Source organism: Ambystoma mexicanum, chromosome 8 (genome assembly GCF_040938575.1).
Source record: "Ambystoma mexicanum isolate Mex_15411 chromosome 8, UKY_AmexF1_1, whole genome shotgun sequence".
NCBI classification, from domain to species: domain Eukaryota; kingdom Metazoa; phylum Chordata; class Amphibia; order Caudata; family Ambystomatidae; genus Ambystoma; species Ambystoma mexicanum.
Window position 1 is genome coordinate 1,360,254,831 of NC_090929.1, and position 26,715 is coordinate 1,360,281,545.

A 26,715-nucleotide genomic window follows, 5' to 3' on the forward strand; every position below is an offset into this window, starting at 1 on the left:
ACCCTCTTTCTGTACAACACGCTCAAGTTAGTTTCTCTGATGCGGGTTTCAGTGGCTGTGTGCCACCATTGCAGAGTTGTGGTGAATCTTGTTTTAATGTACAACAAGTTCACTAGACCGTTTCCATCGCGTTTGTGAAAAAGTTGGTTTCATTCCACAGAGCGCAGCGACTTCCATATTCCTTGGTGCCTCCAGTTACAGGTAATCCTGAAAGGAGAAAAATATAATTCCGGCCAGAATAGGGCACCGCAGGCATTGTGTGATTGACAGTTGTAGCTCCCAAATGGAAACAGGCCACACAACGGGGGACAGAGACTGGTGCCCTCCCAAATCCCTCACCATGCCTCTGCCTCCTTCCCCAGGTGTGGGGGTCCCTTTCCCCCTGACAGTGTCACAGCTCTCAATTGATATTAAATGGCAACGCACTTGAAGCTATCAATGCTGTACAATTGAATATATTTATGGCTCACCTAGTCTTTGTCTTATCTTATTGTTTATGCAACCAAATTTGGAGAGTCAGTGAAGAGCCTTCACCCTGCTCAACTTTCCTCTGTCGGTTCTTCAAAGAGGCGTGCTCAGCTGCCACAATAGTTCTATGGACTCCTGAATGCTGTTTAAATATATGCACAATACAAGTCTCATGTTATGTGAGGTTAGGTTATTAATATATTTAAAGTGCAGACATACACATATAAGGGGTAACATCGCACTGGCCTTGTGCAGACTCAATCAGTTAGTCATTTAGCGGACCCTGTGCATCTTGGGACAATAAACAACTTCAAATGTTTTCGGAAACGTGTGCTCATCTATAATCTGCAGAAATTGTTGGATGGCGATTCATAGTTTTGATTGCTTAATCAAAAACGTCGGCCCTCTGATTTAACGTATCTGCAGCAGGGAGTTTTCAATAGTCTCTTGAGCGGAGGGAACACAAGTAAACATTGGCTTATTGGATGAAAGACCTTATGTGTACGGCATAGTGCCTTGAAATGTGTGCTGCATCAATGTCAGGCAATTCAATTGTCTTAGAGCTAGCTTTGAGCCATGAGTTGAATTGTACTGTTGGTGCTGACATTTTGCAGTGCCATGGGATGTTGGTCAGATTGCCCGATTCCAACTACAGGGGGCAGGTCCACAGAGCAGAACTTCTGTTTTAGAAGCTTTGAACTTTAGTCTGCCACTGTTCATCCAATTCTGAACCACCAAAGTTGTTATTGAAATTCTCTGGAATATTATCTAATCTCAGGAAAATATTGATGGGATCAGGGTGGATGCAGAACTGTATGCTAAACAAATACAACGGTCTGACTAAGGGTTGGAGAAACACATTGAACAAATGTGCTGAGAGCACCAATCCCTGCGGTACTCCACACGTGTTTTTTGAGGATTAGGATTCAAAACCACCAAGTATTTATGAGCGGGCTGCATGGCATGTATTATCTGTTTAAGGGCCAGATTTGTTATAGCAAATCACAGATGCTATATTATATTATAAATACATCATAAGAGTACGAGTTCTGGGCACAGTGAAGGTGTGAGGAAAGTCTTCAAGTCAGGGGAGGCCAAATGGACCCACCGCTTTTAACATCACCTCTTTCAATATGAATGTAGAGGAACGAAAAACATAGTGGGGTTGGAAAATCATTACATGTTACCAAATGATGTGTCCATACTGCTCTTAAGGAACTTGCAAGTCAACTCAAGGGAGTTTCTGTCTCCACTTAAATACACTTGGGAAAAATGTATTGGTTGGCGTGTAAGCAATCAGGATAATTAGTTCCATGTTGCTAGGCCCTTGTTATGGGAAAGAGCAGTACTCCAGATTAACATCTGGAGTCTGAATTGTAAGTGGCATGCGCCAGAGGGAATTCTATGCCAAGACCGGAGGTGAGCATTATGCTTCTCCTTCTTTTATTTAACCTTGGTGTAAATAACTGAACAGCGAGATGTTAACAAAGCAATGGGTTCTGTAAATAATAAAACTTGCTAGGTGTTGAAATCCATGAAGCAAATTATTTGAAAAAACAACTTGGAGTCTTCCTGAATTCCATTCCCCACAGTCCTTAACAACTTGAACTATGGCCACCAACATGTGACCCACAACCAGCCAATCCTTTATGAGATTTTCCCATACGTAACTGCAGCTTTTCCTGTACTTCCTCTTTCTTTGCTGCTCACAGCAAGAAACAGATAAGTACATTCCCATAGCTTAATTGAAATACCTTGTCCGATATCAGTGCTACGGATATCACATATCCATTGTAGTGCTATTGTACTGTGTCACACGTGCACCATGTGTGAGAGATACGTGTAATTTGCTTTATTGACTCTTGTATTTACAGTGCGTATTGCACGTACACTTTTCTCCCCTCAGAGTGCAGCTTCTTTGTTCTTAGCTGCCCGCTTCCCACCAGAAGCTCCTGCCTTCAGGTGGGCTCTCTTGGGCTTCTGCCTCATGGCCTTCCCAGAGCGGCTTCGCTGTAGCTGCTGGCAACCTCCAAGGGACTCACGCGGCCTGTCAGTCTCTTTCCGGACAGGCCGCTTGCTCGCCCCAGCAGGGAGTGCTACTACCAGGTTTGCGGGTCCTTTTCTCGCTCAGTGACGCATTTCCTCTTCCCTGAGAGGAATTTCACAATCACTGAGCATCAGAGGAGGTTTGTTCATTGCGCACAATCTTTTTCGGTTCTACAGTGCTTGAAAGTATATATATACATTTGCTTTTATAACGGCGCACAGAATTTGGGCATAAAAGTAAACTGCAGACTCTCCAGCAGGTCTCGGCAAATAAGCCACAAAAGGAATTAAAAAACAAAAACAAAGGAGGAATAAAATAATACATTTCTTTACAGCCCCTCTGCAGCATGGCTCAGTATGACCCTCAAGCAGACCAGGATTGGTCAGAGGATGATGCCTGCCCTGAGCAGGATCTAGCGGCCAGCTTTAAAAGAGTCTTGGGGTCCTCAGTTGAGACCATGATCCAAAGTGCACACTCAAAAGAGAAAAAGCAAATTGCCAGGTGGAAGTACACTGGCTTGTAAGAGGAAGGATGCCTCTGTGACTTCCCCCCTCACCCCACCCTCGAGCCTTGCACAGCCAGCCCAGTGGCCATCTCAGATGCCTATTCAAGGCTTAAAAAAGCCTTTCTGGAAAGGAAGGAGACCCCTTCCGCCTTTGGACCCTCCGACCCGGAGGAGGATAAACGTGCAGGACCCTCTGGACCAGAGGAGGAAAAACAGGGCACAGACGATGATCATTTGCCTCATACAACAGAGGACAAAGACAACCATGATGAGGATGTCCGCCCTAGCAAACCAGCAAAGTCTCCAGGCCCCACGCTCTGTGGGGAGCAGCCTCTCAAGGAGCAGGTGGACTCCGAACCTATGTTCGTGCCAGAGGACTTAATCCACCCCAGGTCCTCTGACTGGACTCTGTCCTCCAGAGCAGCGGACTACATAAATGCCAGGCTTAGAAGGCCTCTAGACAAGGACGTGCGATCTAAACTCGGGGCAGAATGTCCCCAGCCGGACATTGATGGCAAAGAGGCGTTCACCCCAGAGCTGGATGCCAAGATGATCACCTTTCTCGGCAAGAACTGCAAAGACCTTAAAAAAGGAATAGACAGAGCCTGGAAGTCCTGTCAGGACATAGTCCTAGATGTCACTTGTTCCTTCACCAAAATCGCAGCAACCTAAATCATGTCACCATACACCCCATCACCACTCCATCATTCACCCATGCATGAAAATTGATGCTTGCCAATGTCCGCCTCACCAATTAACCATGCAGCTAACATTGCCCACCTCATCACCACACATGACTCGGATGCCATCTTCATTTCTGAGACCTGGATGACATCCACTTCTACTGACATCCTATATGTCCTCACCCCCAACGGCTACAGAATGCTACGAGGCTGACCATACAAGATCGATGGCACCCTCGTCATCATTCACAAAGCATCATGGCAATGCACCCAACTGGATGTCGCCACCATTGGCTCTTTTAAAAACCTAGCCTGCCACTTCCCGCTGTCCCCAACGGACACAGTCACTTTTCATCTCATCTACAAACCACCCAAGCCCAACACCTCCTTCATCGAAGACTTCACAGACTTGGTCACCACCATGTCTCTCACGTATGCCAACATCTTCCTCAGTGACTTAAACATCCCTGGCAACCCAACAACCAAATCAATGAAGAATGATCCCCATGGCCTACTGGAAACACTGAACCTTACACAGCTCACGAAAGAACCAACACACAGGAAAGGCAATATCCTCGAGCTGATAAGCACCACACTGGCCACCCTTCATCACAGCTCTCCTATTACGTTTAACTGGTCGGAACATCTGGCAAACCCCTTTGAGAATAGTCACACTACACCTTTCAAGCAAACCCATTAGAAACCAAGCAATCAATCCTTCAGATTATTCAAGTACTTCCCAGTGGAGGCTCTCTAAGAAGACACCAATAATGAAAGCAGAGCCCTCTTCAATGCCATCAAGCACTGAATCAACCCTCTGCTTGACCCACCTACATCACAGTGCATCAAAAAATCCACCGCTCTCAACTATTTCTTCATCAACATGATCCACCAACACATAGACACCAACGCCACTACTGACAGCACACTACATCTCCCATCTCGCCAAAAAACAACTACCTGGACAGCTTTCAAGACACTAACTATGGTTACACTGTCACCTTAGCATCCCTCAGGCCACATCGTATGTGAATGACATCTTCCCTGCCTCCTTACCCAAGACCCTTCTGATTGAAGCACTCCTCCCTTACATGAATATCTTCAACAGCTCCCTAACTCAAGGCACCTTCCCCTCAACCCTCAAGACCAGACAAATCCTCCTGCTTCTTAGGTAAGTATGTACATTCTTTATTTCGGATTAGCAAGAATCGATAAAAGATACAACACATTCAGCATATACATCGATCAAACACAAAGTTACAGTTCATTCTTCATTTAGTTTCATTTCGCATTAAAAAACATTACACTATTATGTAAAATATCTCTTGAGTTATAAAAATATAAGTACAAGATTACAAGTGCTTTACCTGAAAATAATCCAAAAAAATTGAGAAACAAAGGATTCAAACATGATAAAAATAGTACTATAAATGCCGTTTTTACATTAATAGTTTAAAATCAACTCCACTAGTTCTGTCATTATTTCTAGATTCATATTCTTGCTTTTAGGGCCCTTTCTCATATTCACCAGGTAGTTCTTACGTATAGCGAAAAATTCCAGGCTTTAGCAGGCACTGATACATTCAAAAGACAATACAGTGCTGGCCTATATTGGAAGAAACCTCTACCTATGAACAGTGGTAATAGATATGTTTTCCTCTGCTCACGGTAGGCTGGACAAAACATAACAAGTGAGCTAGGGCCTCTAGTCTGGCATCGCAAATAGGACAATTGGCTTAAAATTCATGGCCCAATCTCTGACTACCGATCTTGCCCAAGTCCAAGCATGCAAAGTGTACTCTTGTGATTGGTGCTCTTTGAAATTTACAGTTTGTCCAGATGTGATATTCTTTTATGTTATTTAATGATAATCTCATCAATTCTCTATTTGACGGTTTCATTATTTCTTCCGTCTTTCTCATTTGGAGTACCTACTTAGTTAGACTTTTTATCTGGAGGCAGCATCTGCTCTTTTCTAGTATTTATCCGGGTTCATGAAGTATGTTGCCAACACCCACTTTCCCCAACATTTTCTTTATATTGCCTAGCAAGCCAATATTGTTGCCACCTTTTTTGCTCATTAGGTGCTTCAGCAAGTTCTGTGTGAGCACCCCCCTTTGGGTTAGACCATATAAGTAACCAAAGCCTGGAAGGCTCCAACACCAGATGGTCCTCCAGGGAGGCCCAGCCAATCTCTTTGTGACAGACAACATTTGCTGTTGACGTTGGTAAGCCCAATAGTGATTTTACAAACCTATTTCCTCTTTTTGTAACATGCCAAGATCACCATATCCACAAATTGCAGCAACATATTTAATTGCCCCTGTGATGCGGGCGTTAAATACTTTTTCCACAATACAGAGTGGTTGTTTCTTGTGGTTCTTCATACATCGATGGATGCCACCTACCAGCTGTCTCATTACGGGGGCCTGTTTTTGTACATGGACCTGCCCGTTAAACTTTTCATTGAAACAGACCCGACATAATCAAAGTGGGACACCTTCGGTATAACCACTGCATTGCACCATATTTTGGGGAATTTACATGTTCTTTTCTTCCCAAGGCAAACTATTACAGCAGATTTAGTAGTATTAACATGGAGGTCCAGGTTACTCATAAAGGTTTCAAATCTGTTTACCAGTATCTGTAGCGCTCTTGGTGTCCGTGCAATGAGGACGGTATTGGCGGCATAAATTAGTGCAGGAAATGGCTTGTTATCTATTTGCAGTACATCAATGTTACAATCTAATATAAATTCCAGTAGTTTATTGATGTACAGTGAAAAAAACAGGGGGGCCAAAACACACCCCTGTCTAACCCCAGATTTAATTGGGAACCAGGATGAACAATGGCCCTCGCTACCCAAGCGAATAAACACCTCATTGGCCTTGTACAGAGCATCCACGACGTCCAATATGATTACTGGACAATCATAGGACCTGAGCACCTCCCACAATTTATCCCAGTTTATTTTGTCAAAGGCGGTGCTCAGGTCCATAAATGCCAGCTATATGGGTTCCTCTTTTAGATTCAGGCATTGTTCTATTGTCCCCAGTTTGGGCCTAAAGCCTAGCTGAGCTGGAATGGTGATAGAATGTCCTTTGCTATAACCCACTCTTCTAGTTTGGAGAGCAAACATTTCCTGAACATCTTAAAGCTTGTTTTCAGGAGGGATATAGGCCGGGATGATTGTGGGGTATTGCTACAGCCCTTTTTATATGTTGGTACAATTATTGCTCTTTGCCATTCCTTTGGTACGAATTTCATGCTTATTATTGAGTTAAACAAAATTGTTAGCACAGGATACTGCATCATTATCCTGGTAAAATTCTGTTGAGATACCCGGGGTATGCCTTTTTTTGCAGTTTGAATTGCTTTTAACGGTTAAATGTCTTTATACTGAAATGAAGAATGAACATATATCGAATATTTTATAACAACACTTATTTTTATAGTGAATGCACTTTTTTGTTGTTTTTGTGTTGTTTTGGGGGTCCCCCCTAACCCCTGTTTGCACCCCCTAAAAACCCACCCCAACCGTTTAGCAAATATATTTAACCCTTTACCCCACCCCTAAATGCATTTTCTATAAAAAAATGTAATTATAAAATATTCGATATATGTTATTTCTTTATCAAATATTCGATATAAACACTGTATACCACTTTTAAAACATCACCAATAGAGAAGAGAGTTTTACTTATTTCTCTTCCCACACTTCTGTGGTTTTCCTTCAGGGTTGATGTCTCACAAATCGCCCGATCCTTTACTTTGTAAAGCTTACTAAAATGATCTACACATTGCTGGTCTTGGATCCTACACTCCAGGCATGTTCTATTCACTTTGTATGTAGGCTGACCATTTACTTCCACTAGAAATCTCGGGAGTCGTTATTTTTGCTTGCCATTTCCAATCTATTCCATGCTTGGTTATCTAATTCTAGTTTACACATTCTGATCTGTTCTTTATATCCTGCCCTTGCCCATACAATCTCTATTTTAGAGGACTGGGAATTTTTAAGTAGGTTCAGTAATTTCGCCTTAGCCATTCTACAATCTTTGTCGTACCACCCTACCTTGAGATCCCATTTTCTTTTGTCCCCACAATCTCCCAATACCGTGCCTCAATATTCTCTATTAGGCACATAAATGATTGTGCTAAAAACCCTGGGTTGCTATCTAGATTCCATTCAACAGGGTATCAAATAGAGACATATTAATTAATACAATTATTTTCCCCAATGGGGCTTTTGTGGATTCATTCCACCTCAACCTTTTAGTAGTCATTCCTTTACAGGCTATTTGTCTGTTGTGATCAAAATGATTACTTCTCGACCAAGGGCCTAGCCAGTTAAAGGTTAGCTCTAAAGCATAATGGTCACTATAGAGTTCACCCCTAACACATAAATCCTTCAACAGTCCCCAGATGTTAACCGAGACCACGAAGTAGTCTATGAATGATTTTCCTCTCGTGCTTCTAAAAGTGTAAGCACCCGGGATATCCCCCTTGAATCGACCATTTGTTGATCTCAATCTTGCCTCCATCATCCATTGCCATCCTCACAATCTCAGCAACTACTGCCCCAATACCGATCTTCCCTTTCAAGGTAAGATCCTAGCGAAAGTAGTAGCCACACAACTTCTCCAACGCATTGAAGCAAATAACCTCTTTCAGTCCTACCAATCTGGCTTCATACCGAGATGCAGCATAGAAATGGCTAACATTAAGGTGATCTACAATGCCCTTAAATTCTTTGATGATGGCTATCCTTGCCTCTTAGTTCACCTTCGCCTCTTAGCAGCATTTGACACATTAGACCCCCAAACACTCAACAACAGTCTACATCTCTGCCTGGGGATCAGCAAGATTGTCCTCATCTGGTTCAAATCCTACCTTGTGAACTGCCAGCGGTTCGTACAAATGGATTCTTGCAGATCACCAACTGTAACCATCACCTGAGGAGTTCCGCATGGATCCATCGTGTCCCTTATGATCTTCAATCTTTACATGGAACGGCTCAGAACCTTCCTCTCTCCACACAACATCCACATCCACCAATACGCAGATGACACGCAGATGTACCTCAAGAAATCCTCCATTGAAGACATACACAGGCTCAATGCCTTCCTTAAATTGATCCGGTCCTGGATGTACAGTGCTTACCTGAATCTCAACCCCCCCCCCCAAGTCTGAATTCCTACTGCTGACCAACAACACCAAACACCCTGACATCCACACCTGGCTCTCTGCTATGAACATCAATGGATTCACATCCCACCTGTCCCTGGTGCTACGTCCCTTGAGTTCAACATTGACAGACAGCTCACATTCAAACAGTACATAACAAGAAAGACACACATTGCCTAGCACCAACTACTCTCCTGCGGAAAATCAAGCCCTTCATCCCAGACAACAACTTCAGATCAGCTGCCCAGGCCTTGGTCCTCGCCCACTCTACAAATTCGAACACATTACCACAACCCTCATCGAACTCCACTGGCTCCCACTGCAAGTCTGTTGCATCATCTACAAGGCTGTCATCCTGAAGTACCCACGTTACCTCACTGAGAAATGCAGCATCTCTGGAGTCCTGCGATCCACCAGAAGTAAGGAAATGTGCAGACTTGAATTACGACAGTGCATGAAGAAAGAACCCGAAGACAGGCCTTTTCTCTCTATGCGCCAATACTCTGGAACCTCCTCCCAATCAACATTCGACTTGCCCCATCACTTCCACAGTTCAGGAAAGAGCTCAAGACCTTCCTCTTCAAGGAATGGCTCCTCCTTAACACCTAGGTCCAAACACCCTGCACGGCCCACCCTACCTGAGACTTGGTGATCTGCTCCCCACTGTCTTCCCCCCATGCTGCTAATTTCCCACAATTCCCTGTTAGCTCCCCGCTCCCTTTTCCTCGGCTCCCTTCACTGTGTTCTCCTCCAATTATGGTAAATTTGTTGATTCCCGAAGCTAGCTCTGTGCTCAATAAATACCCTAATAATAGTAATTAGCAGAGGTTGTAAGAGCCATTCAAATTTATTGATAGGGCACATCCCGTGTTTTAATGGTTGAAAAGTATTACCATCTAGTAACAATTTTTGGAATGGGTGGATGCCTGTTTCTCAATGTATTATTAAACTTCTTCCCAAAAAAACTCACTGGCGCTCTTAGCAAAGAGGCCACAGATGGCATGAGCATATCATATGTGCTACCTTCTAGATTTTGATACACCATACTGTCACGAATTTCCCCCTTTCTCACCTGGGAGCGATCCTTGTAGGATTTCTTGGGCAGTGTCTTCTTACGTACGGACCTGGTCTTGAATAAGCCTGCGCAAGCCTCTTCTGGCTCCAGCGTGCGTTCAGAGCTCCAGGATTCAGACACTCCGGGATCCAGGAACCAAGAGGGTAAGCCCACAGCACAGGAGTCTGGGAAACAAGGAGGGAGGAAGAGGGTAATGGGAATGGAATTAGGAGGTCCAGGAACAACGACAACAGTGTAGCGAACCATGGAGCACACGTCTAGTTGCTGCTTGCAGTAGCATTGAGATGTGCGGTCCCGCGGGGGCGTGGCCTATTTTTAAATACGCTACGTCTGACGTAAGGACAAGAAAGTTGTTGCACGTTAGACGGCCATGTTGGGAGTATCAAGGAGTGCAAGCCCCCTTGTGACAAGGACCATGAGGTCCAAAAGGAGCGTGTTCTGCGGATCATGACATGATCATGACAGACTCGTTTCACCGGGTTTGCTCGGGTGTATGAGATGGTATCTTCTGAGCAATTGAGGAGTATTCAGGTTAGAAGCTGGTTCCCAGGTTCTTTCACTTGGAGGATATCCTTTCCATTCACCAGGTATTGAAGCTGACCCCACTTATACCTGGAATCGCATATTCGGGACACTTCATATTCCACTTGGTCGTCCACCACCACCGGAGGGGGTCTGCAAGATTTCCGGGAAGATCGGATATAGGGTTTTAATAAAGAAGTGTGAAAAACTGGGTGAATCTTCTTCCAGGAGTCGGGTAGCTTGAGTCGGTATGAGACAGGATTTATGATTTCTTTGACGGGAAATGGACCATAGTACCGGGGGGCCAGTTTGTTTGGCCGTAAGTGTCGGGGTAGTAGCTTCAAGGACAACCAGACTTGATCACCAACTGCATATGAAGGCCCTGGTCTTCTTTTAGAATCAGCATTTTGTTTAGTTCGTATTCTGGCCTTCTCTAAGTGTTCCTTGGCTTCCTTGTGTACATTGATGAGTGTTTCCATCCAGGAGTCAACGGTAGGAATAGGTGTGGGATGTGGAAGAACAGAGGGTAACACTGATGGTTGGAATTCTTGACTGCAATAAAAGGGGCTGGTGTTGATTGCTGAATGATCGGAATTGTTGTACGCAAACTCAGCCACGGGTATTAGGAGCGACCAGTCGTCCTGAACCTTAGTGGCGAAACAGCGAAGGTATTGTTCCAGGGTCTGGTTTACACGTTACGTAGCTCCATTGGTTTTTGGATGATAACCTGATGAGAGAGTGTGTTGGATTCCCAGATGCGACAGAGATGTTTCCAGAATTGTGAGACGTATTGAGGTCTTCGGTCTGATATGATCTTGGAAGGAAGTCCATGTAGGCGGAAAATGTGTTCCAGGAAGATTCCAGCTAGCTCTGATGAGGACGGTAGTTTATGCAGGGGTGTAAAGTGAGCCATGTGAGTGAACAAGTCAATGGCAACCATGATAGTCGTGTATCCCCGGGAAGGTGGCAATTCCACAATGAAGTCTGTAGCGATGAATTCCCATGATCTTGTTGGTAGAGAAGGTTGTAGTAGGAGACCTGCTGGTCTCTTGTTATCGTGTTTGTTCTGACTACAAATAGAACAGGCTTGGATGTACAGTTGTACATCTGTCTTCATTCTAGGCCACCAAAATTGTCTTTGTATAAGACGGAGGGTGTTGGTGATGCCACTATGTCCAGAATGAAGGGTATCATGGCAGAGGTTGATTATCCTTTATTGTAATTTCTGTGTGGGGATGACTAGAGCATTATCCTTGAACAAGTATCCATCCTTGATTCTTAGATTCCATTGGTTCTTCCTTGAAATATCCTTCCAGAGTTCAGAGCATTGGGTTTGTATCCGAATTTCTTCGAGGAGACTGACTGCTTGGGCTACAAAAATCGTGTGGGGAAACATCTTGGGATAGGTCCGGTCTTCAATTGTTTCATAGTCAGAATGTCGGGATAAGGCATCAGCAATTATGTTCTGTGATCCTAGGGACATGATGGATGTGGAACTGGTACTGGGCAAAGAAGAAGGCCCAACGGGCCTGACGACTGTTCCTACACTCCAAGGATTGTAGAACTTGAAGATTCCGATGGTCCGTGCGGACCTGGACTGGATGTCTCGCTCCCAGGAGTAGGTGTCTCCATTTGGTGAAGGCTTGACGGATAGCTAACAGTTACCTTTCCAGGACAGAGTAATGTGTCTCAGTGGGAGTCAGAGTTCTTAAAAGGTAAGCAATGGAGTGTTCCATCTTGTCCTCGAACTCTTGCTTCAGCACTGCTCCTATGGCGTAGTTAGAGGCATCGGTCTCCACTATGAATGGTTGATTTATGTCGGGTTGTACTAGGATGGGGGCTTGAGTAAACTCTGTCTTTAAACGTTGGAATGCCTTGTCTTGAGGTGTAGACCATAGAAAGGGAGTGTCTTTCTTCAAGAGTGCAATGATCGGCTGAACAATCTCAGAAAAGGTGGGTATGAACTTCCGGTAGAAATTGGCTAGCCCCAGGAAGGATTGAACTTGTTTCACAGAAGTGGGAGCCGGCCAGGATAATATGGCTTTTACTTTTGACTGATCCATACCAATTCCTTCTGGACTAAGGAGAAATCCTAGGTAATGAACAGAGGTCACATTAAACAGGCATTTCTCGGGTTCGGTTAGGAGTCTATGGTCACATAGTCATTGTAAGACAGCCTTAACATGTTCTTCATGCCGTAGAAGGTCCTTGGAATAGATCAGGATATCATCCAGGTAGACAATGACGAAGATAAACAGCATATCGTAGAACACCCTATCCATGAAACGTTGAAAGACAGAAGGGGCATTAGCATGTCCAAAGGGCATTACCAGATATTAAAAGTGTCCAAAGGGTGTTCAAAAGGCTGTTTTCCATTCGTCTCCTTGCCTGATACGGATCAGATGATAGGCACCCCTGAGATCCAGTTTTGTGAAGATTACAGCTCCTCTCACCACTTCCAGGATATCCAAGATCAAGGGTAAAGGGTAGCGGTCCTTGAGGGTGCATTGATTTAATCTACGATAATCGAGGCAAGGTCTAAGTTCCTTGGTGTCCTTCTTGGGAACAAAAAACAGTGAGGCTCCAGCTGGGGATTTCAATGGTCTTATGGTGCCATTTTCAAGGTTGGTATCCAAGTATTCTCGTAGGGCTCTCTCTTCAGGTTCGGATAGGAGTAACATCCTCCCAAAGGGAATCACTGCTGAGGGTTCTGTGTCTATCGCGCAGTCTTCAGGTCTGTAAAGGGGTAGGGCCTGCACTATGGCGGTTGAGAACACATCAGCATAACTCTGATAGGCCTTTGGAACCAATATGATATTGAAAACCATGAGTGGAACTTGATGATCTATTGATGGTTCTTTGGAAGGTGTCACGGATGATTCCAGGAATAGACAGTGAGACATACAAAACTCAGATCCAAGAAATAAGGATCCTGCTGCCCAGTTGATATAAGGATTATGCTTCTGTAACCAGGGCATACCCAGGACCATGGGATAATGAGCAGACTTAATGATGTCAAATCTGATCAGCTCTTGGTGATGGTTTATTGAAAGTTGGATCTCTTTAGCCTGCAGCCTTATAGGCCCTGAAGTGAGGGGTCTTCCATCGATCGCTTCCACCGGTTGCATGGTGCTTTGTGTCTCGTATGGAATGTGGTGACACGTAACCCAATCTTGATCAATGAATACTCCCATAGCTCCGCAGTCAACCAAGGCCAAAATGGAGTAGGTCTTATTCTTGGATGGCGATAGAAGGGCCTGCACAATCACTAGGCTGTTTTGTCCAGGAGAGTTCAGGTATGGAATAGACGTGGAGCAAACATCTCTCTCCCGAAGGCTTGCTCCATCTAGAATCGGGAGCTGGCGTTTCCCGAACGCCGAGGAGGGGCTAGAGGGCATTCTCTAACCAGGTGTTTATCCGAGGAACAGTACATGCATAGCCCTGTATGAATCCTTCTCATCCTTTCTTGTGGGGATATGGGTCCTCGGAAGGCTCCTATCTGCATAGGTTCTGGTTCAGTAGCTGACCCTGGATTTGTGTCAGTCTTGGAGGTAATCTCGAAGGATGCCTTCGGGGGGGGTTACTTTGGATTTCCTTTTTTCTGCCTTTCTTTCCTGGATACGAAAATCTATTTGCATGGCAAGGTCCAAAAGGGCCTGTAACGAGCTTGGGCGAGCCACTCTGACCAATTCATCTTTGATCTCCTCATTCAGGCCCCTTCTGAAAAGTGTAAAACTTGCTTCAGGAGACCAGTCAGCTTCCTTGGTCCATTGCTTGAATCGGGTTGCATACGTAAGCATATCCTGAGATCCTTGATGAAAGTCTAGCAGGCGCTCCTGGGCACTATAGACCTGCTCAGGGCGGTCAAACATGTTTTTAAGGGCTTGTATGAAACTGTCGTAGTCATCCAGGAGGGCATCACCAGAATTGACTAAGGGCGTAGCCCAAGTTAGAGCATTTCTGGAAAGGTGTGAAATTATGAAGCCAACCTTAGCCCTAGGGGTTGAAAAGTAGTAGGGCTTAAAAGTAAAGTGAACCAAACAGGCATTAAGGAATCCACAAAGGGTTTTTGCCGACCCATCGTATTTGTCAACAATGCCGCCCAGCAATACGCTTTCCTTTGTGGCAGAATCACGGGATAGAACTAATTGTTTGAGAACGGCGTTTTCCACCTTTAAATTTTGTACCTCGGTCGTTAGTTCTTGCATGCCACGCATGAGATCCTGAACAGCCGCTTCCATGTCGGCTTCGACTTCGGTCGTTTGGCGTCTCAAACTGTCACAAAATTTCCCCTTTCTCACCTGGGAGCGATCCTTGTAGGATTTCCTGGGCAGTGTCTTCTTACGCACGGACCTGGTCTTGTATAAGCCTGTGCGAGCCTCTTCTGGCTCCAGCGTGCGTTCAGAGCTCCAGGATTCAGACACTTCGGGATACAGGAACCAAGAGGGTAAGCACACAGCACACAAGTGCGGGAAACAAGGAGGAAGGAAGAGGGTAATGGGAATGGAATTAGGAGGTCCAGGGATAAGGACAACAGTGTAGCGAACTACGGAGCACACGTCTAGTCGCTGCTTGGAGTAGCATTGAGACGCGCAGGCCCGCAGGGGCGCGGCCTATTTGTAAATACGCTACGTCTGACGTAAGGACAAGGAAGATGTTGCACGTTAGACGGCCATGTTGGGAGTATCAAGGAGTGCAAGCCCCGTGTGACAAGGACCATGAGGCCCAAAAGGGGCGTGTTCTGCGGATCATGACACATACTTGAGTGCAACAAGCGGATTGAGATTCTGTTTTGTGTTATTATCCGAAAGCTGCCAGTGCACCACCCGGTACGTGGATGCACATGAACATTGTTTCCAGAGATCCCCAGGCAGAAACTGCCCATCGCTCTGAATGCGGTCATTAATGATGCAGATTACTTTAAACGAAAACGCTAAATGGAATGTAAATAATGACTGGGGATAGCAATGTACCGATGCACAGCAACGCAGTTTATGCTAGGTTCCTGTCAGTTACCCTTTGTAGAAGCCAACAGCTTGAAGGCACCCATCTGTTACCTCATCTGCTCTTCGCTCAGCCGCATCCCAAACACATGCCCAGTGTTCATGCCAGCTGAGCGGCTCTGTGTAAAAAAGATAATTGGATTGAAGCAAAATGCACCTCACGCACTCTCTACTGCTTCAGGTAATGAGAACAGCATTGGCGCCTGCAAGTTTCTACCCGGGAGTAATACTAGAGAGGAGTTTTAGCCAAGCCCCACTAAGTTTGAATGCTATTTTATTACGAAAACGAAAGTGATTATATTTATAATTATGTGTGTCGAAATGCAAGCAGAATATTTCTTGTAAATCTTGCACATGGGTTATAACAAACATGTGGTGCCTTTGACATCTGACATGCTTACAGGTGCCATCATTAACCCAAACAAATTGCATAAACTCCGGGTCTTGTGCTGACCGTGGACATTACCAGCATTTTTTAAGTTGTTCAAAAGAAAAGGACCGCATTCTCAATTGTAATTAAAGGGATACTATTATGGAAATCATTTTGACATTCAGACCAGGGTTCCGCTTTAAAGTTAATTCACGCAACAGACTCTTTTTTTTCAGCGTGGATGTGGAGTGAACTGAGGTTCAGCTTCTTTTAGGACCGAGGGGTCATTATCGACCTCCTCTCAGGCGAGCAAAGCACATTGGATGCATTCTAAGCATTCTGACTTCAGAGGCAGAGGGAGAGGGAGACAGACCAGAAAGCATTTCTCTGGATTCAGGAAAGAGCAATCCAATTTCCCACCAAGAATTATTGCAACAAGATACTTCGGAAGGATCATTTTTTATGCATCTTCACTATGACAGGCAAAATCCAATTTAACACACCAAAGTGAAAAGAGGAAGCATTTTTTTCACTTTCATATAGAGAAACCATTCACTTTATGCTACACTTAATGCATGCACATGCCAAAACCGTTCCAGTTCAACCACGTTTATGATTAAATGCATACACTATCAAGATAACCTTGTTAATGAAGTATTGCAAAAATAAAAAGCATATTTAAAAACTCATGTTCTGGATTTACTCTACTCAGTGATAAACTAACTTTTTGTACTTCACAACCACGCCTCCAAAACCTATGTAGCATTTACGTTGTTGTGCTAATAACCTTTTAGAACGTGATAGGGGTCATTATCACTTGGAATAAAACACCTTGCCTATCTCATGGCTCTCAGCTGTTCCTTGGGCCATAACATAGGGATTGGGTCATTATTGACGAATAATGACTCTGCAGTCTATTTATTTGGCCACATTTAAGATATTTAACTTCTTCTGCTGAATTCTTGTTTGATTACTTAGCTGAAGCTCAATAGCAACACCTGGTCAGGATCTTCAAATAGTAGGAAGTTAAGGAAGTCATAGGCTAAATATTGGATTTAGTAAAATGCCAAAAACGAAGGCACAATTGGACCTCATTGAGGAAATACCTCCTGTAAAGAACGAACATATGCATTAGTCAATTCAAGTGCGGTTGTAAGTCATTTGGTCGAAAACCAAATGATTGAATGCCATTTGATCGAGAGTCAAATGGTAGAAAAAATAGTTGATTTTTTTTTTATGGGGGGTTCCCCCCAAACCCCCTTTTTCTATATTTTTTTTTTTACCAAACAAAACTAAAAAAGATATATAAATAAATAAATAAAAAAATTCGACCATTTTTTTTCCGACCATTTGACTTTCGATCAAATGGTCATTCGATCTTTTATTTTCGACCATTTGACCGGACACCTTCAAGGTGCATCCTAAAACTGCGTAAGTTTATGTTTTCTTATGTTAGCTCTAATTGTAGAGCGCACTATCGCCCGGAGGCATCCTGCGCTAATGGGAGCAAGACACAAAAAGAAGAAAAAGGACAGACAGAATATAAAAAGGTTAGCACAGGAGGGTTTTACAGCAGCGCCGAAACAGGAAATGATTATCAATAGCATGGAGGGAGCGCAGTAGTTTGTTGCATAGAACTGCAGCAGACACCGAAAGAGTGCGGTCGCTGATCCTGTCCCGATGAAACCTAGGAACCTGGAGCGCAGTGCTCTAAATGGTATATAGTGACAGAACGTTCTATGCAAAAACTCAGCACTGAGATCAGAAAAGGCACAATGCAGAGAGACTTAAATAGAATTCGATGGTTAACAGGGAGCCAATTAAGGCAGCGCTAAATGGGGGTTAATATGATCCTGCATAGAGACACCAGTAACCACCCTGGCCGCAGTGTTCTGAAGTATCTGGAGTGGAGTATATATGCATTCTAGGACAGAAAGAGAGAGTTACAGTAGTGAAGGGAACCAAAAAGAGACTCCGCCACCACAGGGGCACACTTTCGTAAGATTTTGAGCTTAAAATAGCCTCCTTGATAGACTGACCTAACCTGGGCATCCATGGAGAGGGTGGCCAAGATCTTAATTCCAAGGTTCCTGACAATGGTAATAGTTTTAGGGAGTGGACCAAGGGAAGGGGACCAGAGCTCAGGTGTCCAGGCTAAGGTCTATGAGGAAGCTCCCACAATTAAGACCTCTGTCTTGTCGTAATTACAGGTACACCAAAAGATATTTATGTTAAGACCAAATAGTGACTAAATAGCTTTAGAGCCAACGTATATTAATGACATAATGCTACCAAAGGTGGACTGCATTTCCTCCTAAAACATTGTATTCTTTATTTCAAAGAGAAATAGTTGCCCTAATGGATAATGTATGGCACATGACTCATGCCCAGCTGACAAAAAGAATCAATGTCTGTTCTTGGTGTAAGTATAGTAGAGCCATTATGTTGTATGCTGTATGTTGTTTTCACTGCTGCATTATGACATAACAAGTGAATTGGAGCAAATTGCAGCTGTTTTGGAAGATATATTTTTTAAATTAGTTTGACGAATTGCTTTGACATATTACCTCTTTTTGAACTAGAGTTCATATAGAAGCAGTGGGTTCCAGAAATAAATCCAATGGTTACTGAAAAAGAGCAATATAACCAGTATTGCAAGAGTCATCATTTGAGTAGATTGGGACATTTGGAATATAGCATATCTGGGTCTTTCAAAATAAGTATTAGAATGGTCATTGCAAAAAATCCAACATTCAGTAGCAAGGGTGGTAATAAAAATATAGAAATGTTCCAAAGGTCACCCCATTGTTAAGGGAGTTTGAATGGCTCCTGGTCAAGGTGGGGACCAGGTTCAACATATTAGACCCATAAATAATGAATTTACCGTAACTAGTAAACTATCATAAGCAAACTAATTTCTCATGCAGCAGCAAGAGGACAAGATATTCTGTACAGTATCCTTTGACTGCAACTCATTGTGAACATGACAACATTCAAAGGACAAATGTTCTGTGTTGGAGCCCACAACCTGAAACACCCTTCCAGTGGCATGAACCATGGACTACATATTCTTGCCTTTCACGAAACATCTCAAAGGGCAATTCTTTTCAAGTAATTTCCTTGATCTATTACCTGCCAGCAAACTCTTTATAAATTCTCAGTTGAATAACTAGACTTATGATACCCTCATCTTAGAACTACAGTATTAAAAATCAGTTCATGTTGTACAATTAAAGAGGGTTCTCACACTGATGAGGAGTGACAAAGAATCTGTCAGGAATTGAAAATGAAACCTATTTAAGAATGGTAATGCAATAGAAAATGACTATGAATCAAAACCCTATATCCTCAAAAGTGAGCAGGAATGAGTATGAAATATCTCCTCCCTCTTAATTAGCAAATCTGTTTGGTACAGGAGGGAGGAATGCATTTGTGTACTTAACTGTAACGATGGACAGGAATGAACCCCCATGTATAATACTCTTTATCATGAAACAACAACAGATATAGTGGTGGATGTGTGGGCCAGAAATGTTTTTAAAAAAAACATTAATTGAAATATTAACTATATCGGCCCTAAAAGGGGTAACACAAAATGGTAGCCTTTTCTTTCTGGTTAGCATGTATGTTGCTTACAAGAGACTTGGCCAACCACTCCTTTACTCTAAGATACAGGGCCACTCATCTGGTGGTTTCCTTAAATGTAGTTGATACAATGACCAAGGTCACAACTTAAATTAATCATTTCTTGGTGTATGTTTCCAAAGTGACATGCTTCATCCCCTATGTTTGAAAAATTTTTATAACTATATTGTTGAGATACATTCTTACGTAGTTTGCCATTTAAAGAATGTTCTCATACAAATCGAAGAAGACCAAACACAAAAGCTTTCTTCCACATCCTTATTTTACTGGGAAAATGTAATCCTCCCCTTTACCCATGCAAATTAAGAAATTGAGAGGAGGAAATGGAAATTCATTCCCTACTCAGATAAATGTTTAAAAAATTTAAAGCAGGAGAAAAACCCTCACGGCTAATTGGAAAAAATTGCTTTTGTGCCATTAATGGCCATACTTTGTCAGATTACCCTGCTTATCACACTTTTAAAGCTGGGGCTAGGTGCGCTACAAATGATAATGGGCCTCATTATGAGTACCGTGTCAATACCGGTACCGTGTCCGGTCCCGTTCAATGGGGACTTACCGGTCTATTCCGACCTTTGCAGGACCGGTAAGTCCCCATCGAAAAAACCATTCCCCATTACCATTTCAGCCCCCATAGGGCTCAATGGGAAGCGGGAAGGTGCTAATAACGGTACCGCAAATTGCGGTACCGTTATTAGCTCTGAAGTGCCTTAACGGATTCCTTCCATAACGCCTGGTAAAACCAGGCGTTAAGGAAGGGACCCGCTAAGGGACCTCGTAGTAGGGCAGTAAGGGATTACCGGCACCGGTGCCCTTACCGGTGCCGGTAATCCCTTACCGCCCACCTTGTAATGAGGCCCAATGTATTATTAAACATTGTACTGTTGGAAGAAGTGATTATGGGCAGACACTGGTCAGACTTTAGAGTGATCGCAACATGCTCATTTTGCCATTTGATATTTCTCTATATAACAAAAGCCATGAAACACCTTGCTACATCAAAGAACTGTGTATTGTCCCCAAATATCTGGACTACTAAAGATTTATCAGCACCCACTTGTGAAGCACAATTTGGGGGATAGAAAATCAGCGATTCCTACACATACAGATGTATAATCTCTGGTACCCTCACTATTAAAGTTGACAAGGAATCCAAGAAATAGAGAACCTTGTAGCCCTTTTAAGAATGACGTGTTGGGTAAGACTCTAGCTAAAAATGGAAGCTGGAATATACTTGGCTGTACTCAAAGATATACTGAGAAGAGATGGCAGTATGGCTTAAATTTAACAACTTCTCTTATGGAAATTGGCTTGATGGATGTTGCGCTTAGCCCAGTGTCGATCTCTTGAGTTACTTCCATTCTGGTCCAAGATGAATACTTGTATTGGTATTATTTAAATTCTTTGGTAAATGCGTGTGAATGCTCTACACTACTGTTCCCTGTAATGCAGACGTCTGCAAGCTTCAGCTGTCCAGATATTTTGGGCTACAACACCCATAAACCCTAGTCATCATAATCAATGACAAGTGACCCTTGGTGTCATGGTCCAAAACTTCATGAGAGCCAACGGCTGCAGACCCCTGCGTGGAGTGACTGCTTATTACACGAGTACATTTTTGTTAAATGTTAAATGTTAAATGTTGAAGCTATTTGTACGGCGCACCGTCACCAACAGAGTTGGTCCCCAGGCGCTCTGGCGGATCTCCAAGCGAGAAGGTGGGATGTGTTAGTAGGTGAAGCGGGAGTAGGATACTGAGAGGAGTGGTGTTCTGTTGGCAGCTTTAACTCGGTATACGCCGTGCACTGAGCTTTGGTGCAAGTATCAGAGAGTTGTCAGTCCTCGTGTGCTGTTGGTGAGGCTTATGTGTCTTTGCAGCGTTGTAAATTCCATGCGGGTTGTTGTGCAAGAGATGGTTGTGTGAGTTTTTTTTTGAGTGAGATAGGTCTGCAGAAATGTTGAGCTTTTTTTGGTTAGTGGGTTATATGATAGCTAACATGCTAACATTTAAGTGTGGCACCTGCCAACTTTCACAATCCCATCAAGAAGCGACTCCGCGCTAATCCTAATAAGGTGTAACTGGATCAATCATTGCATACCCGTGAGACAGGATTTCTGCAGCACACAACACCATTTGGGTCTTGTTCCTCAGAGCTATTTCTATTTTTGGAAGAAACATTTCGTCCTGTTCTTTCGAAACCACTTGGTTAGATATTCTAAGCACGATTTTGGTCGAGCAACCTCACTAGTGTTGGGACACTGCCAGTTTGGACATAGACCAGTCTGAAAAAGCTATTTACACTTAAGATTGTTGAAAACACAATCTGATGTTACAGTCTAGAGCACTGGTATTCACACAGTCACCGTGCTCTCTTTTTAAAGACCCTCAAACCACCCCTGAACATTCAGGGCCAGCCCCACAGTTTGAAGACCACTGATAGAGTAACCAAATCAGGTTAAGTGCAGATTGTAGTTTGATACTGAATTTGGTTTACGCGGTTTAACGTATACGCTATCGGCGTTTGGACATTAATATAGTTATATTCATGTGAAGGTTATTATCATTGTAATTATAATGTAACAGTATTACGTTTGCCTGCCTGGCTGTCAGTCCTTTGTTCTTAAACTGAATAGATGCGATAAGTAGGGCTGTCATGGGTTCTACGTCGTTTTGTCCGTGCATTTCGTTTCATTATGGGGTCCCTCCCATACCTACCCTACCCCACGACCTTACCATGCCAACATCCACCCTCCCCTACTCTGCTACCCATACATACATACATATGTTTATGTAATTGATCGATTCGACCAAAAGTGTACGAACAAAAGGCAGACTTCCAAATGAAGGTCGTTTAAGAGACGGGATACTGTTGTCATGTGTAATTCACATTATTTGAGGTAAGACATAGTGATGTAACCTCAGCTTGCAGACTCGTTTAATTTTGTGAAAACAATTACACAATTACCTGACCTCACAATTATTCAACTCTAAATTAGTAGTGTTTTGAAGCTCTATTAGAAGCATGTAATTAGCTTTTCAAACAAAACCCAATATAGTAATGAGTCAGTGTGATAGTTTGCATTCAAATCCCAGCAAGGTGGATTACTTCATCATTCCAAGGCTGATGAAATGAGTACCATGGACCTGGGTAATAATAACAACCATTCTTTGCCGCCTACACACAATCCAGCTTGTGCTGTCAACTCCCTAAATGTCATGTTGTTTTGTGTTGTGTTGATTACTTTTATAGTGTTTTACGCACCTTAAAATTCATGTCATAGTAGGGCACAATTCTGAAGAAATAAAATCCTGCAAGGAAAAAAAAAGCAGAGGATTCACATTTCTTACTTGTGTGATTTAAATAAATGGGCGGGAAACCTTAATGGCAAAGGTGACATGTATATTTCTGGGGACTGCGCCCTAGCGCAAATAATGGTCTGGTCAGCCCCACGGCCTACATTAACATTGGGAGCACACCTGCAATTCTGATGTATGATGGGCCTGTCATTGTGAAATGTAGGGAAAGGAAGGGAAAACTAGGGATGGGAATGCGAGTGGAACAGCTGCGATGTATACCGCAACTCACTATGAACCACTCACTTGATGAAAAAAATGCATGAAAGAGTGACTTGCAGCGCCCTTTCATTCAGTGCACACCCCCCTCGCACTGATCTAAACTGGCGCACGGAAAAGTTTTTTTTATTGCGCATTAAAAAGTGTATCCCGCTAATAAATTTGTCATGCGCTTTGCAGTGTGCTGAAACAATCCTTGCTAAGAGCAACTGAGCACAGTAGGGTGAAAAGGGCACCTTTCCAGGTTCTGGCCCTTAGGGTGAAGAGAGAAAGAGAGAGTAGTGTGATAAGAGGGAGTAGCAAGGGGGTGTGGGGGTTAATGTTATACTATGCTGGTTGCTTATGTAGAACTTTATATTTCTCTTACATCACCTTGATGCGCTGAGGCCGGATTGCTATACAAATATTAAACATTTTGAAATTATTTCTGTCTTTATATCTTGGAATGTGACTGTTACCATTCTAAACCTGTAAAGTATAACTATAAGAAACACTGTCCTCTTCTTGAGATTTATTTTTAATTTTTTTGCATTTCTAAAGCGCTCACACAGCCCGCGGGCATCGAGGCGCTGTTACAGAATTGTTTGTTTTTTAGTTCGTAATTGGTTTTTTTTTTCTCTTAGTTGCGTATTTATAACGCGCTTAAACTCCCAGAGGTTTCTAAGCGCGGACCCGGGGATTGAACCTGTGTTGCTCCGTGTCATCTTGTTTCCAAGGTGCACATGTTGCTGCTGAGCTATCCTTATGCGGTGGCGGTCAGCCACTATGAGTGGGGGGGTGCCGCTCCTCCTCTCCGAGTGGCAGGCCACAATCTCGTCTGAGTGACAGGCAGCACAGTCCCCCATGCCCTTTATTTTCACACGGGACTGTGCTGCCTGCTTCTCTGCAGGGGGCGCATCCCCCGCTACGTTACTTTTTTTTCATATGTTTGTGGCAGAGTTTTCCGGCTCTGCAACAAATGTATCAGCTAATAATGGTCTCTGCAATGTGAACACTCTTACTGACAGGAGAGACTCCTCTCCTGTCAGGCAGCATGTCTACGCTGTGTGCGTAATAATGAGAGCCAGCGGGGCCAGTCTCCTGAGAGTCCACCGGCTCTCATTATTACGCCAACAGCATAGACACGCTGCATGACAGGAGAGGAGCCTCTGCTGTCAGTCAGCATGTTCACGTTGCTGAGACCCACAACGTGAACACGCTGATTAATAGGAGAAGCCCCCTCTCCTATCAGGCAGAGTGTCTATGTCTTAAGAGGAGGTGCGAGCTATCTGGTGCTCCCTGTGGCAGCGTGGGCACGTGTGAATGCATTCAGGCAAGCTAAGTCTATTTTTTCTTTTATTTAATGTGAATGTATGCATGCAGGGTTCGAAATTGAGGGGAGCTTGGAGCTATTTAGCTCCTGCTTTTTGCCTAGAAGACCCTGGTTAGCTTGATACAAACATCTACCAGGAGATACTTTTGGCTCCCCATGCCAAACTGTTGCAGAACAAACGTAGCTATGCGAAATTAACTCAGTGCGTTTGGGACGATCTATAAATAAACATTAGGACACATATATACAACATTTAAAACATAAGGATCATAACTAATGGACAAAAGTATATGTTTGCATCTTATGTGGAAGTTAGATTTGCGGCCCACTATGTACTAGCTCCTTGTTCTCCAGTGATAGCTTCTGGTCAATGGTTAATGCTGGATACCCAGGAGCTACCTTTAGCTCCTGCTTATCCAATCTTAATTTCTTTACATGGGACACCATTGCCTCCACCACGCCAGCATGGAGGAGCTGTTAAAAAGCTTATTTGTGCTGGCATGGCAGCAGTGTGGGAGGAGCTTTTCACATACTTTGTGCGCCACTGCTGAGCCAGCATGTAGAGCAGCTTTTCTATTACAAAGGGCACTGCTGTCACACCGTCTTGGGGGAGCCTTTAAAGGGCCCCCCAAGGTGGTGTGGTGGAGGCACCCAATTTAAATGAAAAGTGCCCTGATGTCATGCAGGCACCCGGACCTTCAGCAAGGGAGCAAGGAGCTTTTCTTTTGTATAGGGCGTCACAGCCATTCCAGCACGGGGAAGCCTTTGAAAGGTTCTCCGAGTTGGCATGATATGATATGCCATTTATAACGCGCCTGTGCACAACTGTTTCTAGGCGCGACAAGACAAGGAGGGGCGAAACAAAGGGAGGACAAAACAATGATCTTACTAGACCTTGTGTCATTCAGATCACGCAAGTGCAGGGAAGAGGGAAGGGAGAAGTGCAGGTAACTCGATAAGTGCAGCCAGCAGGTGGCTCATACGTGGAGAGAGAAAGAACTGTAGGGTTGCAGGTAAAGACCCTTAAGTGCTGAGGTAGCCCGGAGCCATGCAAGGGGAACTGGACATGCAGGAGCCTAGGCCAGAGTTCAGAGGGTAGTGAGGTGACCAGTGCGTGGAGCAGTCAGGGACATCAGCAGGGGAGAGGAAGAGAGAGAGCGGAAGCGAAAAGGAAGGTATTGAGTTGCTTCTGGAACCACAAGTGGCTCTGCTCAAGTTTGAGAGAGGCAGGGAGGCTGTTCCAGAGGGAGGCCCCAACCAAGGTGACAGATCTGCCCCCCACTCACGGATTGGAGAAGCATCTGAACCTCAGAGGGTTGTAGGTGGATGAGCAGAGAGCATGAGAAGGAAGATGTTTAGGAAGAGAAAGTTGGAGGTAGTGTGGTCCCAGGCCCCAGAAAGCCTTGTGGATGATGCAAAGGGTCTTGAACTTGACCCTTGCAGCCACAGGGAGCCAGTGAAGAGATTGCACAGCTGGAGAGATACGATTCCTGGACTTGAGGACAAGGACAAGTCTTGCAGTCCTGTTCTGGATAAGTTGTACGGTCGAAGAATAGAGGCAGTCAGATTTAGAAAGAGGCTGTTGCAGTAGTCCAACAAAGAGAGGATCATGGCTCTGGAGACAGTGAGCTTCTGGGGCAAAGTGAGAAAAGTTTGACTTCTTAGAGACGTCAGAGATGTGAGGAGAGAAGGAGTGGGTGGAGTCGAAGATGACATCAAGGTTCTTAGCTCACAGGAAGGAGCAGAAAGAGGGCCCAGAGTGGGTGGCCAGAGAGAGAGAGGAAAGGGGGAGCAGGTGTCCCGAAGACGAGGATCTCAGTCTTACTAGCATTAAGGCAGAAGTCATTGGCGGCACACCATTCCCGAATTGCAGCCAGACAGTCTGGTATGAGAGAAGGAGCACAGGTGGCTGGGAGGTGGGGTGGTGGCACCCTATTTAAGTGAAAAATACCCTGCTCTTTTCTGGTGGTGGAGCGGGAATCCTTTCACTTTAATAGTAGACTGCTGCCACACTAGCACGGTGCAACCTTTCAAAGGTATTCAAGTGAACAGCTCTCCGCTCCGCTGCTGAAGTGGGAAGCCTTTCACTTTAATAGGGGTCCGCTGCCACACCAGAATGGGGTAGTTTAATTTAAGTAAAAGTCTTCCTGCTTCTGTGTTGGAGAGGGGAGCTATTCACTAAAATAGGGCACAAATAAAATACTCTGTTTGTTTGTCTGTTTGTTTGTTTGTTTGTTTATTCATTCATTTGTAATGCGCACCAGACTCGTAAGTAAGAGGGCGCAGCAGTATGAAGATGCAAAGCTTACAAAGTTGCGAAATAT

General features: G+C 44.0%; 1 protein-coding gene across 2 annotated transcripts in view; it reads right to left on the bottom strand.

Moving 5' to 3' along the window:
* The window catches only part of PTPRE (protein tyrosine phosphatase receptor type E), a 2,259,327-nt gene that overhangs the window by 1,127,458 nt on the left and 1,105,154 nt on the right, over nucleotides 1–26,715 (bottom strand). The window lies entirely within an intron of this gene.